This window comes from Camelus dromedarius, chromosome 10 (assembly GCF_036321535.1).
Source record: "Camelus dromedarius isolate mCamDro1 chromosome 10, mCamDro1.pat, whole genome shotgun sequence".
In the NCBI taxonomy this organism is placed as follows: Eukaryota; Metazoa; Chordata; class Mammalia; order Artiodactyla; family Camelidae; genus Camelus; species Camelus dromedarius.
In genome coordinates this window covers 2,917,887-2,934,869 of record NC_087445.1, presented here as the reverse complement: position 1 = coordinate 2,934,869, position 16,983 = coordinate 2,917,887, and the positions used below count along the sequence as shown (strand labels likewise).

The following is a 16,983-nucleotide window of genomic DNA, read 5'->3' as shown; positions in this document are numbered from 1 at the left end:
AAGGAAACTGTTTAAGTATCTTGCCAAAATCAGGCATTACTCCTTTTTCTGGGCAAAATTTACATTGAGTTCTTTTTTAAACAATAAAAACAAACATTTTAGGGCATCTAGAGAGAGAGGCCAGCCAAAGGACTACACTACTGGTGCTTTTGTAGTTTGACCTCACCATTTATATCCTTCCAATGGAGATATTCTTTTCTTTGTTCCTTCCTTCCTTTCTTCCTAAGATTTTCAGGAATCCCACTCTCTTAGAGAGAGACAATGTCCACATCCTACAGCCAAACTCTGTTGGCATGTTTGGGGAACTGCCTCAAAGGGAGCTGATGTTAACTCTTTATTACCTTGTCTGGAGAAAAATGACAGACTGTGGTGACATCTAATCACCTTCATTACTTTATTTGAGTCGGGCTCAATAGAGTAGATAACTTCTCTATAATTTGTAATAGAAACATTAAAATAACATCAAGCATTAACTTCTAGATAGATTTCTCAAAGGAATTTGCCAACTATTACAACTGTCTGCTGTAATATGTAAAATGTATCTTTAGGAAGAAGGGTGCACAGCTCTGACTGGGGTTTATAAATGGACAACAGACCACAATAAAATTCCTGGATTCTCATAAGAAAAGAAAGCATCGTGAATGATAAGTGATAGGGGGACTTCAGGCTAAAAAAGTAAATTTGACCAACGTTGTCACCTTGTTTAGGCAATCAGTGGATGGATCTGGAAGAAGCTTACAATACTGGTAAGGAAGTTGGACTTTATTCTAAGAGCAATGGGAAGCCACTGAAGAATTTTTAGCACAAAAGTGATATAATTTTGCAAAGATCACATAGAAGCAGTGTAGAAAACAGCTAGAAGAGAAACAGGAAGACCATACTATAAGATAGAAGACCACCTTTTTAGTAATTGAGGCCTAATCCAAATGCATGGAAGAATGGAGAAGAGTGCCTAGATATGAGAGATACTTAAGAGGTAGAGTATATGATATTTAGTGTCTGACTGAAGATGGCAAAAAGGAATAGAGAAGAATTAAGGATTATTAGGGAACGACATGCATGGTACCACCATGTACTAAAAGAGGGAACAGAAAAGTCAGGACATACTTGGATAGAAAGATGAGTTCAGTGTAGGGCATGCTGAGCACAAGATTCTTGAGGCATCCACGTGAAAATGTGCAATGAGCAAAGGGCTATATGAGAATGTAGCCTAGGAGACAGATCTGAGCTAAAGATACAGATGTGGGAACTATCAACACATAGAAGGTATTTAAAGCCATGGAAATGGAGCAGATAACCCAGGGAGAATGAAAGAAAAAGAAGGACTGGGCCAAGGACATAGGGATGTGAGAGCCATGGAGGATTTAACTTATATTTAATTTAAAAAATGAGGAGGGGTATTTAATTTAAAAAATGAGGAGGGGAGGGAAGTTAATCATGACAATACTCATGTTAAGCGAGCAGAGTCTTGCATTCAGGGGGAACTTGCACTGATTCTCCTGGGGAAAATTCGCAGACCTTTAGCAGGAAACAGGAGGACCGCCCACCCATTATGTTCCTGGCTCTAGTTTCCAGGTTCAGTCTGCCACCTTCACAAGAACTGTGGTCATCCAAAACAAATAATCAGTAAAAACAAACTGGCAAAATCATTGTTGTTCTAGTTCTCTTTTACTTACTAGATTCAAAACTAATACCATCTGTGCAGTGAAGCAATGTATGTTCCTTAAATATAAGAATCATTTTTGTACCACTAATGCAATCCAAAAGCCAAATCAGGGCAGCAAAGACATACAAGTAATATCAGATGTAGTTTCAACTGCTATAAAACACAGTGATTCTACATTTTAGTTCCAGGCTTTAAAAATAATGTAGTATATGTGGTTTTGAATAAGATTCTAAACTGCAGTCATGTACTTAGACTAGTTTTTTTCTATTCAAGTGTTGACAGGAAAAAATATAGATTTAGTCTGATCTTACAGGCACACACCATTTACCCAACTTTTAACTTGATTTGAACCTTAAGGGTCCTCTTGCAAAGCAACAAAAGTGTGCATAACTAAGGTCAATTAATAACTCGTTTCTAAAATCTACTGAATTTTTAACTGGACAGTATCAAATCCCTATAATTTGCAATGAGCAATAATGAAATTAAAATTTTTCCAGTTTCAACTAGGATTTTCCCAAAGATCATAAACAGTGCATTTTAGGAAATTCTGATTCATCTGTATATCCTTTTAAGTGCTTCATTAACAATGACTTTCTTGCTAGATATAAGATTAGATATAATAAATAACCACATTCAGACCACAGTTTAGTAAAAAGCTGTCTAATTCAGTACTGAAATTATTATTCAAATTTAACTGTCTTCTAGGAACAAAACTCTGTTTTCTGGGCCCAGAATAGGTTCTATCTCTCAGTCCCTACTTAACCTTTCTTCAAATAAAGGTTACCAACAATATAGCTTTGTTCATCACCAACATAAAAGATCTCTGTATACTCAAAACTCAGCTCCTTCTGAGAGTCTCTCCATTTTCAACCCATCATCCATTTACAATTTACATCCACTACAATGTTTGTGTCACTGATACTACAGCTTCTCACTGTCGTGTTGGATTACCTCTGCTGGCATATTTTTCTTGCATCTTCTACACAGGAAGGTACCTTTTCCCAGAATGCATCGTGAACTCACGGGGGCTCATCATCTCTCTGTAAGGCTTTGTACACAAAAGCCATTTGATATGAGTGTCCAGTTGATTCTATGATCTCCCAAACAGAAGGAATCAAAAAGAAATTAGGTTCTCTAATATCTGGTTCTATATTAAACAATTAGCAGGTGACATAATTACCTCCACCTTCCTTATCTCACCCTCCTGTCCCCATCCATTGAAAACTAGATGACTAGATTCAAGCAGAAAGAAAACTGATTATCATAAGGCCGATTAAGAAAAGGGAAAGTCTGAAGAAACAGAATTAGGAAGATAAGAAAAAAAAATGATCAAAGTGAAATGAATAAGAGGAAATTCTAAGCCAAAAAATAAAAAGTAATAAGATAGGTAATAATAAGGCAAGAATTTCAGACAAGAAACCACGAAAAAGAAGCCTGTAGGAAATAAATTTAGTCTCTTGCTTAAATTGATCACTAAACCACAGCTCACAGGACAACTAACAACTTTAAAATCCCAGTCCAGAGACCTGTGGTTATCCCACCCTGGTACTTGTTAGGCCAAATATTACTGCTGACTTGGGGTGCTCCCGAGTCAATTGAGAGGACCACCATCATTTCCATTCCCTGCCAAGAGACACATCAGTGACTGGGGGCTGGAGCGAGAGCCAGTGGCAAATATACCACAGCAGCCGGCCAAGGACTGCACAAAAGAAGTCTGGTATTGAGGTTAAAATTAAATGAAATGGAAGGGAAATAAAGACAAGGGAGGATGAGAAGAACAAACACAGCATCAGAGTGGGCTCCTTCTACACGCAGGGGGAAGCAAACATCTGGAATCATTTGGTGCTGAGTGCCACCAAATTTAAGACTTTGTTCCTCTCTTGCAATTACTTTAGTAACACCATACAAAGAAAAAATAGACCTAAAGGCTAAAATGAAGGGGAGTGGTTACAGTGGGTATAACAATAACCATTAAAAACACATATACACACATTTTAAAAGTAACAAAGCAGTTAACTGCACAAAGAATCCTGATTGACTTGGAGATGTTCATCCTAAATTCTGAAGTCAAATGAGGAAGGTGCAGACAAATATGTATCAGAGCATGATAACATTTTTGTAAGAACATGTCTGTATAAGCACAGGATAAGTCTTTATATGATTCCAAAATAAGTGATGGTATTATGAGTGAGTTTTACCTCTATTTAATTTTTCCTGTGTTTTTCAATGTAATTAAAATAACAACAATCCCTTAAAACAAAAGAAAAAATATCCCTTTCCAGGTCATTCAGTCTTTACCTTGAACTAAATGTGTATCCAATTTACAAAGAACCCCTTTCACACAGAACACAGCTTTGGGAGAGCTGTTCCTACCCCATGGAGAGGAGGGGCCACAGGCCAAGCCCAGTTGCATTACAGTGGAAAAAACACAAGCTGTGGATACCAATGGAAAGGTCTGAATCCAGCATCTCTTGCCACTAGTTCAGTGACCCAGGGCAAACTATATGAAATTTCTGAGTGTTCCCTTCACTTGGCTTCAGGAGTGGAATAATATTTACCTCACAGGGTTGTTTTGAGGATTCTCAAGAATAGCTCCCACACACGATGACACACACTGGTGGGGTAGGTATCAGGGAGACTATGAGGCTTCTGAACAATGTTACACCTTTTATTATCTCATGAAACATTCTGTTCTGAATACTGCCAGATTGTTTCTCACTTTTACTGACCAACCCTCAGCCTATCATTCCTCAGACTAATTAGTGCTCAGCAGAGCAGCCTGGTTACTGATGCTTCCTTCTGAAGCATCTGACCCTACTACCTCCGGGAGAGAGCAGAGCAAACATCCAGCAGAGTGAAACAGGGAAGCAGGTGTCAGGGAACAAATGTGTGCTTATCCAAGTTCTCTGTCCTACAAATATATAAGCAAGCCCAGGAGGAGGAGAAAACAGCTCTTCTAGGGGCACACACTGCAGAAGCATGACCAAGTGAACAGCTTGAAATCCCAGATACTGTTACAGACTCAGCTTGACATATTGAACTTCAGCAGAGTTTGCAATGTAATTGGTGTTCACTTTTCAGTGTTATTGTTTTAAAACCTTTAAGGACGCCCACCAAAAAATTTAGTATTCGTAAGTGTGCCTTGAACCTGGAAAAGTCTGGAACCACTCAGATAGAAAATAAACAGCGAGAAGTTTGAGGCAACTATCTAGAAAGTGTTGCTCAGAAAGACTTTTTGCAATGATGGAAAATCTTTCTCTGTATCATGCCATCCAATACCACGGCCACTACCCACAGGTGGCTACTGAACACATGAAATGTGGCTAATACAACTGCGGAACTTAATTTTTAATCTTATTTAATTTTAATTTACATCATCAAATGTGGCTGCTTACTGTTACTGGATGGTACAGATCTAGAACACTGGTGTAATGACTTGTGTAGCTCAAAAAGAGTAGTATGTGGATGAGTTAGCTAAGTATAAAAGCTAACAGATAAGAAGAGAAACAAACAAACAAACACACACACACACACACACACACACACACACACACAAACCCCAAGAAACAAAAAGCCAGCACCATGTTAATATTTTGTTGCTTCATACAGAATTCACCTCGATGAAGCTGAGGTACTATCTCAACTGAGTTGAGATCTGATCTCAACTTGTCTTAGCTCAGGCTGCCTTAACTAAAACACCATACACTGCGTGGCCTAAACAACACAAATTTATTTCCTCACTGTTTTGGAAACTAAAAAGCCAAAGATCAAGGCTCTGGACATTTTGGTTCCTGGAGAGAGCCTCTTTCTAGCTTGCAGATAGATGCCATCTCTCTGTGTGCTACCTGACTTCTTTGGTGTGTGCACCAAGAGAAGGAGGTCTCTTTTCCTCTTTTTATAAGGCTGCCAAATCTATCCGGTTAGGACTCTACCCCTACTCACTTAACCTTAGTTACGGATCCAAAGGCCCTATCTCCAAATACAGTCACACTGGGGGTTAGGGCTTCAACATATGAATCTGGACAGAGGCAAAATTCAGTCTATAGAACCTTTCATTCTCCCATAACTAGCTCTTTTATCATGAGTTCCAATATTCCATGAACCATATTTCTTGCCCTTTTATTCACAATCTTCAAGAGGTTTAGTTTTCTGCCTTTTCTTACCACTCTACCAGTTTACACTTGAGTAAAATTTTAACCCTGTCATCACACAACTTGAAATTTACCAAGATTAAAACTTAGATTTGGCCCTCAAAAATGGCTTCTTACCTCTTAAACTGATTGTGCAGAAAAGAGTTAACATAGCAGGCCTGAGACTGCTCTCCTTAGAAAGAACTGCTTATAAGGCTGGCCCTTGCCTAGGGTCTGGGAACTTGGATACTGGAAGAGTTCCCACCTCCCTAACTGCTAAGAGGGACTTTCTCAGCCCAAACTGTTTGTACAAACAATGTGATTTATGCTGAACATCTGCTTTCCTTCTGAGGGTATGGAACTCTGGTACCTGCTAGCCAAAGGATGACTATGTGACCAGACCCCAAAATAAACTTTGGGTATTGAATCTCTCATGAGCTTCCCTGATGGGTAACATTTCACATGTGTTGTCACAGTTCTGCTGGAGGAATTACACGTGTCTTGTGTGACTCCATAAGGAAAAGACTCTTAGAAGCCTGGTTTCACCCAGACTTTATCTGATGTACCTTTTCCCTTGGTTGACTATGCTTTGTATTCTCTCCCTGTAATAAATCATAAGCATGAGGATAACTGTATGCTGAATTCTGTGAGTTTTCCTAGTGAATCATCAAACCTGGGGTTGTCCTGACGACCCCAAACATATCAACCCACTTTCTTAATTCACATCACCAAACATCTATCCCTAGTAAAAAGAACCCCATATTCCTACATTTTAATCTTCCCAGGTTCCACTCCAACCCATAATTCTCCCAGCCCTGGCTTTACCCAGTCTATTTTCTACAATTATCACAAGTAGTCAGGCTAAGATGACCATCAACTCTCTCTCTCTCTGGACCAGGAGTCAACAGATGCAGGTAAGAGCAGGTATTCAGTTCCACAAATTGGGGGTGAGGGCGGGGAGTTAGAGGAGTGGTTAAGGGTTAAATAAAAATGTGTAGACTGGAATAATGAATGCTGAAACCCAATCCCATCCCCAGAGTTTTCTATCCCACTCAGGCCCTAGAACAATGTTACAAATGACAAGCAACTCTATCAGCCTAAGAATAAAGATATAAAGATACTTACATGAGAGGTTCCCCCAACACTTGGCCCAACCAGTTCATCTTAACAGCAATCTAAATATCAGTTAAGTGTCTCCATGCCTTTGGAGCTTCCAATCACCTTTTCAGTTCTGTTCTAAATATAAGCAGACAACCAAGGACTAATTACTAGACATCTGAAGAAACCTCTAACATAAAAGATCAAAACCAAAATGTATCATAAAAAGCAACATGGAAGTCATATAGTGGAGGAAAAAACTTTAAAAACTTTCTTGAAAGTCCTAATATTAATATCTTTAAAGCAGATTGGAAAAAATACTATATCCATAGAAACAAGGAGAGAATATTAATTTTAAAAATTTTGAGAACAGCCTTGAAAATTAAAAATATAATAACAACTCAATAAAAAAGAATTTAAAATTGAAAAAATGTCTCAAAAGTTAAGCAAAAAAGACAATGTGATGGAAAATAGAACATAAGAAAAATCAGAAGATCAGTTTTGAAGGTCAAATTCCAACTAAAGGAACTCCAAAGAAAATGAAGATGAAGATATAAGTAATCAGACTTTTCTTAGAACTAAAAGACAAGCATTTCCAGCTTGGAAGGGCTGACCAAGTACACAACACAATGGATGAAAAGAGGACCACATGGAGTATATCATGAAACTGTAAAACACTTAAAGTCAGCAGGAAATGGAACAATGCCTTCACAATTATGAAGAAAAATAATTTCCAACCTGGAATTCTATACCCAAACTATCTATCAAATATGACTGCTATAATGACATATTCAACAGGCAGTGACCAGAAATAACTTACCTCCCACACATCATTTTAAGAAGATACTTGAGGTTGTGCTCCACCAAAAGCAAGGAGTAAACCAATAAAGAGGATATAATAAAAAGAAGATACAGTATCAGAGAAAGGATAGAAGAATGAATGATAATAAAAGAATATCCTAGGATGGCCGCAAAGAAGTTTTTAAACAAAGAGGGAGGGGTTATTTATATCTGTCCAGATTTCCATCTCAAAATTGAGAATTTTATGTAAATATTAAAAGAGTTAGAGGAAACCTCCACAAACTCTTAAATTTAAAAAAGAGAAAAGAAAAAAGAGGGAAGCAAAACCAACAGCAGTAGTCATTGCAGTATACTAATCTTTCATGTGGATGGAAATATCCAAAGTTCTTCTGAACAAAGGATTCCCAGATCAGCTATGTGCTTTCAGAATTACCAACTTTAGGTAACAACGTGGTGCTTGACAATGATTGGTTTCAATTCCCCTGATCAGAAAAAAATGTTCAATAGAAATTAAAGAACAAATGTAAATGAGAGAGATTTCACTGGCTTCTTTGGATAAATGTTGCCTCTTTTTAATCAAGGACTAAGGATTGTTTATCAATAGTCACTTAACTGCTCTACTACCTAACTGAGATGCTCCCTCAAAACTCCAGTTAAGAAATTCAGTAAAGACAAATAAAATTTAAAATTTGGTCAACAATAAGCTAGCAAACCAAACCAAAACAAACACCTGCCTCCCCCCTCAGCCCAGAACTATTTGGCCCAGTTCATTCAAAGAGGTGCCAGTGGACCTTCTTAAATTATATTCTATTATATTTTTAAATTTGAACAAAAAAACATACAAGATTTCATAGGAAATCAAAGCACAGAACATAACTCTAGAAAATACTATATTGCTGAATTGATACTTCACCAGTCATACCACTGAGTGGAAAATGAGGAGAAAAACAAATTAGAGTGGTGCACATTTTGAATGCTTGTTCCACCCTGGTCTAGCTGAAAGACAAAACCACAAGAAACATGCTCAGAATCATTTAAATAAAATTCTTTCCTTAAATACAGCATTTTAAAATGTCAAACTAATGCAATCCTAAAATAGCAACTATTTTTAGTGTTTCTTTAAATTTTTTAATTGACCAATGCAATTGGATTCCATTAACAGCTAATTTTTGCCAAATTTAACTCTAACAAATTCATTTAAGTTAAAAGAGCATAAAGAAAGAACAAAATACTTATACCATATTTTTGCATTCCTACTATTCAAAAGCAGCAGGACCAAATTTTTTCAGGCTGTGAATAAACACGTCATACTTCAGGCTAAAAGCATATTTTATTCCAAAATTAGGAGTGAAAATGAAGCTCAAAAGAAATGACTTCCCAGCCTTGAATTCAGTGGCATTAATATTAATGACAAACCCACTCATTTCAAAGGCATGTCCCAGAGTGTTTATATTATGAAAAATGGGTCTGGAATGTCATCTTCAGTAAATTTTAAATTGTTTAATCTGAGGTTTTGCTAGATTTGTAACAGCTGCACTTGTGTTTACAACTATAATAAGGCCTTTACAGCATGGCACTCCTTTACACATTTTTTAGATCTGGTTGGTACAAACATGTTGTACCGATCAATGGAAATGAGTTTAGTATCTCTCTACAGCTGTAAGTTTAGGCAGAGTAAAGTTTTGTTTTGGATTAACATTGTACAACAAATGCATCATGGACCTTCAGAAGTTTTATGATATTGGTTACAGAAGGATAGGACAAAAACTCCCATTCAGATACAAACATTTGGAAAATGACTCAATTTGTGTTTGTGGAATTCAAATTTTGTTTGGGGAAAAGATATGCATATCAAATACACTGTGGGTCTAATTTGTTTGCTGGCATCTGTTGAGGGTCTCAGGGCATGTTACCAAGCAGAAACTGGTGAGGCAGTATTCAAAAATTACATTTCTTCTAATGCCTCTATTAACACAGTAGAAAGATGCAACAAAGAAGCCTGCCAAAGACTTGCTTAAGAGTGCATCAACAGGAAGCATCAACAACCCCTGACATGGGGCTGCTGGTGCAATGAAAAGAGCACCAGAAAAGGGTTAGTTTCCCGGGGTTACAGTCAACAGCTCCACCACTACCTCAGTTTCCTCCTCTGCAAACATTTCAAAGAGAAGTTATTATGGAAGGTAAATGTTTTCTGCTAAAATCAGTTGAGTCTGGATAACCAGAAATGCTTGGCTCTTTTAGTAACTGAAAAGGTTATCACGCCATAAGAATTAGGCACATGTAAAAGCTGCACAACAGAAATAACCCCAGCAATTCTTCAGTAGCTATCCTCTTTTGGGCGATCTCTGGGGAATCCCTAATCCTGGTCCAAATTAACTTTTTTGAAAAGGCTCCACTCTAGTTTCCTTTTTGTTTTAATGTCTGTCTTGCCTTAGCATGTATGGTTACTGTAAAAATCACACACAATCTATGTGAAAATAACTGGAAAGAGTGAAATACATTTCAGAGGGCTTATACCAAGTAATGTTAGAAATGAACCAAGAACTCAAAAAAAGTGGGAGGGAAAGTGCTTATAAAATCAATGAACTTTAAAAAAAAAATCAATAGAACAGAAGGTGTGATTTCTAAATTGCTTATGATATATTATTGTGTAGGATAATAATAATAAGCTTTTTTCTACAAATATGAAACTTTGAACTCTGACAGAGAACACAAACTATTGTAGTAATTTCCCCAGTAGGTATGATAAATTTGTACTGAACTATCTATTTTTTCTAAGTGTTAGTTTGACATTTCAAAATGATTCAAAAGTTAGTAAATCACTTTCAACAAAGCTCATAAATTCAAATGTCCACAACAGGTAAGTAAAATGAATGAAGCAATCAGATGAGCTTGAGGCAACTGGAAGACAAAGCAGTATCCACAGAAGACAGCCAGCACTTAGCTCCTGCCAGCTGCTGCCAAAAAAGACATCAGATTTAGTGTTGCCAAACAGCTTTTCATCTAAAAGAAAAGCTGAAAATATGGACTTTTTAAAGGTAAAATAATTTAGTGTTTAAATGTTAGTGAATGACTCAAAATATTTTAAACATCATGCAAGCCACAAAAACATATCTGCAAAGCAGATCTGGTCTCAGCTTTACCATCTCCATCATATTTGTTCTATACAGATCTATTTAAAATATCATTACAAGATTAAAAAGAACTTTGGTGATTTTTTTTAATGCTTCAATTATACTATGATTCATGTTAATATATTCAATGGAGTTTGTTTTTTCTTATAAAAATTACCTTAATTTCATCAAGCAAGAGAAGTCATCTGGCCAACTGCAAACGGGAGACAGGAAACAATTCTTCTTTTACCAAATACCCAAGTATGCCACGACAACCCCTTCCCCCAGTGCATTCTGGAAGACAGCCTCAGCTAGAACAGGAATCAAGTCTGTTTTGTTCACTATTATATCCCCAGTATATAGCACAGTGCCTAACTCATAAGAGCTGGGTGTACAGAGTTTAACAGCACTCCTCACATCTGGGGCAGATGAATACTTCTCAGCTCCTTGACTAGGCTGTTTATTAGTCCATATGACTAGGTTCTGTCCAAAGGAATGAAGGCATAAATGAAATACCCTACTTCCAGGCCTGGCCTCTAAAATATCCCACACAGGCTTACACCTTCTCGCTCGATACACAGGGCTGGAAGCAAAGGACTGAGTCAGTGCAACTGGAAAATGGAAGGAGCCTAGAGACATCAGCGAATCTACAGAAAATCTGTACCACAGAAAACTGCACAAAAGGGACAAACAAGGGCCTGTGACATCGGCAAAAACTAGCACTTGTATTATGTTAAGCCACTGAGATTTACTAGCATTTACTTTGACTACTACTGTGTTCAGTATCTGTTAAATGAATGCCTAAGTAAATAAATAAATGCCTCAGCCAAGAAAAAGCCTAGGCAGCAAAAGTACAAAGATGCCTGTCCCTCACAGTTGGTTGACAAATGCTAAAGTAATGATCTTCAACCCTATTAAAGACATTATGGCTTTCAAAACATATGAGATTGTGGAAAACAATCACAAAACTACCACAAAGGCAATCAGAACAGTTAAATGAGACTAGAATCTCCAAGAATTTATGTGAACCTCAAGAGAGGCAAAAAAAAGCATGTAACAAAAACTAATATCCATTTGCAATTAAAAAAAAAAAAAAAAAACACAACTCACCCAACTAGGAATAGAAACTTCCTCAGCCTGTGAAGGGGCACCTACAAAAAACTTACAGCTAACATTATACTTAATGATGAAAGAAAGAATACTTGGAAAATTCAATATTATTAAGCCATCAATTCTAATGTGATCCACAGATTCAATGCAATTCCAATCAAAATCTCAGGAGGGTTTGCTTTTTTTTTTTTGAGATATGGACAAGCTAATTCTAACACACATATGTAAATAACGTAGAATAGCCAAATAACTTGGAAAAGAACAAAGCTGGCGGACTTATACTACTTGATTTCAAGACTTATGAAATGGCTGTAGTAATCAAGGTATTATTGACATGTACGTAAAGAAATGCAACAGAAAAAAAGAGTTCAGAAATACAGCCAATACAGCCACACACATATCGTGTGATTTTTCACAAGCTCCAAGGCAATTCAATGGAGAAAGAATAATCTTTGCTAGTGCTGGAACAATCAGAAAGGTGTATGAACCTGAACCCTTTCCTTATACAATACATAAAAACGAAGCAAAATGGATCACACACCTAAAACATAAGAGCTAAAATTATTTAAAACATCTTAGCAACCTTGGCTTAGGCAAAGATTTCTTAAATAGGACACAAAAGACACAAACTTAAAGTAAAATAATCAATAAACTGGACTTCATCAAAAATTAAGACTTCTTGTTCTTCAAAAGATACCATTACAAAAAATAAAGAGATGCCATAAACTGGGAAGAAAAACTTGCAAATTATGTATCTGACAAAGGACTTGTATTATAGAAACGCAATTTAAAATGACTGTGGGCTATCACTACATACCCACTAGAATGGCTAAAATTATAAAGACTGACCGTACCAAGTACTGATCAGGATGTGGAGCAATGGAAAACTCTCATATATTGCAGGCAGGAATATAAAATGGCATAATCACCCTTAAAAATAACTTAGCAATTTCTTAAAAAGTTGAACTTTCACCTACCCTGCAGTCTAGCCCTTCCACTCCTAGATTTTTACCCAGGAGAAATAAAAGCTACATCCATAGAACGACTTGTACACAAATATTCATAACACCAACCCTGGGATCCCCTGGACCACTGCCCCAGCCGCTAGCAGGCTGACACTAGCTCTGGGACCCCCCCAGGGCTCTGTAGCCAGCCACTTCATGACTTGACAGACTGGCACCAGGACTGGGGCTCCTCTGGCCATGCAGCCAACCATGCCAGGGCTCAGTCTCACTCACCAGAGGCTGACAGCCTCCACACAAAGCCAGGCCTGGCAACCAACTGGACTGGGGCCAGCCACTCCTACCAGCATGCCCAAGTAAGTCAGCCCACTACAACAGAAGGGCCCACACAGTCCACACAGAGGGCATCCCTAGAGCATATAGTTCTGGTGACATGAGGGGAGTGCACTGCTGGGATGCACAGGACATCTCCAACAAAAGGCCACTTCTCCAAGGTTAAAAAATGTAACCAACCTACCAAATAAAAGCAACAATTTAGGCAAAATGGGGCAACAGAGGAATATGTTCAAAATGAAGGAACAAGATAAAACCCAAGAAGAACTAAGTGAAGTGGAGACAGACAATCTACCCAATTAAAAGTTCAAGGTAATGACTGTAAAGATGTTAACAACCCAGGAGAAAACTGGATGAACAAAGTGAGAAGTTAGACATTTTTAACAGATTTGGGAAATACAAACAACCAAGCATAAATGAAGAATACAATAACTGAAATGAAAAATACACTAGGAGGAATCAATAGTAGATTAGATGATACACCGGAATGGATCAGTGAGCTAAAAGAGTAGTGGCAATCACTGAAGCTGAACAGAAAAAAGAAAAATAGAATAAAAAGAAATGAGGATAGCTTAAGAGACCTCTGGGACAATACCAAACACACTAACTGTTGCATTACAGGGGTTCCAGAAGGAGAAGAGAGAAAGGGGCAGAGAACATATTTGAAGACATAATAGCTGAAAACTTCTCTGTCCTGGGAAAGAAAACAGAAATCCAGGTCCAGGAAGCACAGAGAGTCCCAAACAGGATCAACCCAACGACACTTGCAATTAAAATGGCAAAAATTAAAGACAGACTATTAAAAGCAGCAAGTTAATTACAAAAAAAATGTTAAAGGACCTTCTCTAGTCATCAAACATAAGAAAAGAGAACAAAAAGAAGAGGGAAAAAAAAAGATCTATAAGATTGCTCTGGCTGTTCTGGGTCTTTTGTGGTTCCTTATAAATTTTGGAATTTGTTCTAGTTCTGTGAAGATTGTCTAGAGTATTTTGACAGGGGTTGCATCGGATCTGTGCATTGCTTTGGAACTGTGGCCGTTTTGATAGTGTTGATTCTTCCAGTCCAAGAGCCCAAGAAATTTTTCCATTTCTTTATATCATTTTGATTTTCAGAGTATAGGTAACCTCCTTGGTTAGGTTTATTTCTAGGTATTTTGATGTTTTTGATCTAATGGAAATGTTTGTGGTTATAAAATTCTGGGTTTTGAAGTGAAAAATAAAGTGAATGAAGGGCCGCAAATACCAAATTAGCCTTCTTTCTTATTGGTGAGTTGTATTCCATTACATATATATATGCTGCATCTTCATTCTCTATTCAACTATTGATGTGTTCCTAGGATACTTCCATATCTTGGCAATCATAAATAATATTGCTGTTAATAGCAGGGTGTATGTATCTTTTTGAATTAATTCTTATTTTGTGGTTGGCTTTATTCCTTTGGTAACTATGTAAGTTTAAAAAGCTAAAGCTCTAAGCATTCTTAGGAAAAATGAACAGTACATATATGTAAATTAAAAAATATATGTGCAATTAAAAAAAAGAAAAAAAAATCTATCGAGCCATGAAAGACGTAGAAGAAACTTTTTAAAAGACACATTACTAAATGAAAGAAGCCAGTCTGAAAAGGCTACAAACTACAATTCCAACCAAATGACATTCTGGAAAAGGCACAGCTACAGAAACAATAAAAAGATTGTGGTTTCCAAGGGTTTGGGGAGAGGGAGGGAGAGAGGAATGAATAGATGGAGCACAAGGGATTTTTAGGGCAATGAAGTTATTCTGCATGATACTATAGTAGTGGCTACATGGCATTATGCATTTGTCAAAACCCACAGAGTGTACATCAAGAGTGAACCCTAATGTTAATTATGGACTTTGATTAATAATAATGTGTCCATGTTGGTTCATTGATTGTACCAAATATGCCACACTGATGAGGGATGTTGAGAGTAGAGGAGTATATATGTGTGGGTGGGGAGGGCTATGTGCAAACTCTCTATCTATATCTTCTGCTCAATTCTGCTGTGAACCTGAAACTGCTCTTTAAAAAAAAAAAGAGCAAGGGAAAAAAAAAAAACCAGTTAATTAAGTAGAAGGGAACTCCCAAGGCTATCAGTTAACTTTTCAGTAAAAACTCTTGCAGGCCAGAAGAGAGTGACACAGTATATTTAAAGTGATGAAAGGGAAAAATCTACAAGCAAGAATACTCTACCTGGCAAAGCTTTCATTCAGATTTAAAGGAGAGATCAAAAGTTTTACAGACAAGCAAAAGCAAGAGATTTCAGCACCACCACACCAGCTTTACAATAAATGTTAAAGGGACTTCTCCATGCAAAAAAGAAAAGGCCACAACTAGAAATACGAAAATTACAAAAGGAAAAATCTCACTGGTAAAGGCAAATACCTAGTAAAAGTAGTAAATCAGCCCTGTATAAAGACAGTAGGAAGGTTAAAAGACAAAAGTAGTAAAATCATCTGTATCCACGGCAAGTAATTAAGGGATACACAAAACAAAAAGATGTAAAATGCGATTTCAAAAATAGTAAACATGGCAGGGGGTAGTAAAAATGCAAGGCTTCTAAAACGCTTTTGAACTTAAGAGATTAGCAACTTAAAATAATCATATATATATGATTATTAATCATAATATATATATATATATATTGCTTTGTACAGTGTGGGGAATACAGTCAATAACTATGTACTATCTTTGTAGGGTGCTATTTTGTCACTATACTTAACGTAGTGATCATTTGAAACGTAGAGAAATACCAAATCACTGTGTTGTGTAACAGGAACTAACATAGAACTGCAGGTCAATTAAACTTCCAAAACAAACACAGAAAGAGAGGTCAGGTTTGTGGTTACCAGAGGTGGGGTACAGGGGAAAGGGGAACTGGATGAAGGCAATCAAAAGGTACAAACTACCAGTTATAGGATAAATAAGTGCTAGGAACAACACAGGGAATAGAGCTAATAGTTCATATAACTATAAATGGAGTATAACTTCTAAAAATTGCAAATCACTATGCTGTACACCTGAAACTTACATAATATTGTACATCAACTGTACCTCAATTTTTTTAAGTTAAAAAAATAAAATAGATAAATAAGTACTAGGAATGTAACATACAACATAATAAATATAATTAACACTGCTGTATATTATACATGAAAGCTATTAAGAGAGTAAGTTGTAAGCATTCTTATCACAAGAAAAACACTTTTTTTCTATTTTTAAAATTTTGTATCCAAATTAGAAGTTGGATGTTCACTAAACTTACTGTGATAACCATTTCATGATGTATGTAAGTCAAATCATTATGCTGTACATTCTAAACTTACAGAGCATTGTACATCAATTATAGCTCAATAAAACTGTAAAGGGAAAAGAAAGACTTGAATGTGGAAAAAAAGACCTGAAACCATAAAATTCCTAGAAGAAAATGTACGCAGTAACTCCATTTACAACACTCTTAGTGATTTTTTTTTTTTTTTGTGGATTGGACTCCAAAGACAACGGAAACAAAAGCAAAAATAAACAAATGGGGTGATATCAAACTAAAGCTTTTCCACGACAAAGGAAACCAACATCACAATGAAAAGGCAACCTACTGATTGGGAGAAGATATATGCAAATCACGTATCTGATAAGGAGTTAATAACTAAAATACATAAAGAACTCATGTAACTCAACATCAAAAAAACAAACAACCCAACTAAAAAATGGGCAAAGGACCTGAATACACATTTCCAAAGATAACATACAG

The 16,983-nt window shown here is 36.7% G+C and overlaps 1 protein-coding gene across 6 annotated transcripts in view; it reads right to left on the bottom strand.

Moving 5' to 3' along the window:
- The window catches only part of FANCC (FA complementation group C), a 182,042-nt gene that overhangs the window by 151,886 nt on the left and 13,173 nt on the right, over positions 1-16,983 (bottom strand). For 2 of the 6 annotated variants that reach the window (XM_031447204.2, XM_031447206.2), the window contains exon 2: positions 6,922-7,032. The exons of the other annotated variants lie outside the window; for them this stretch is intronic. The gene's annotated coding sequence lies outside the window, so the exon portion shown is untranslated. The remainder of the gene's footprint in view (positions 1-6,921; positions 7,033-16,983) is intronic. 6 annotated transcript variants of the gene reach the window in all.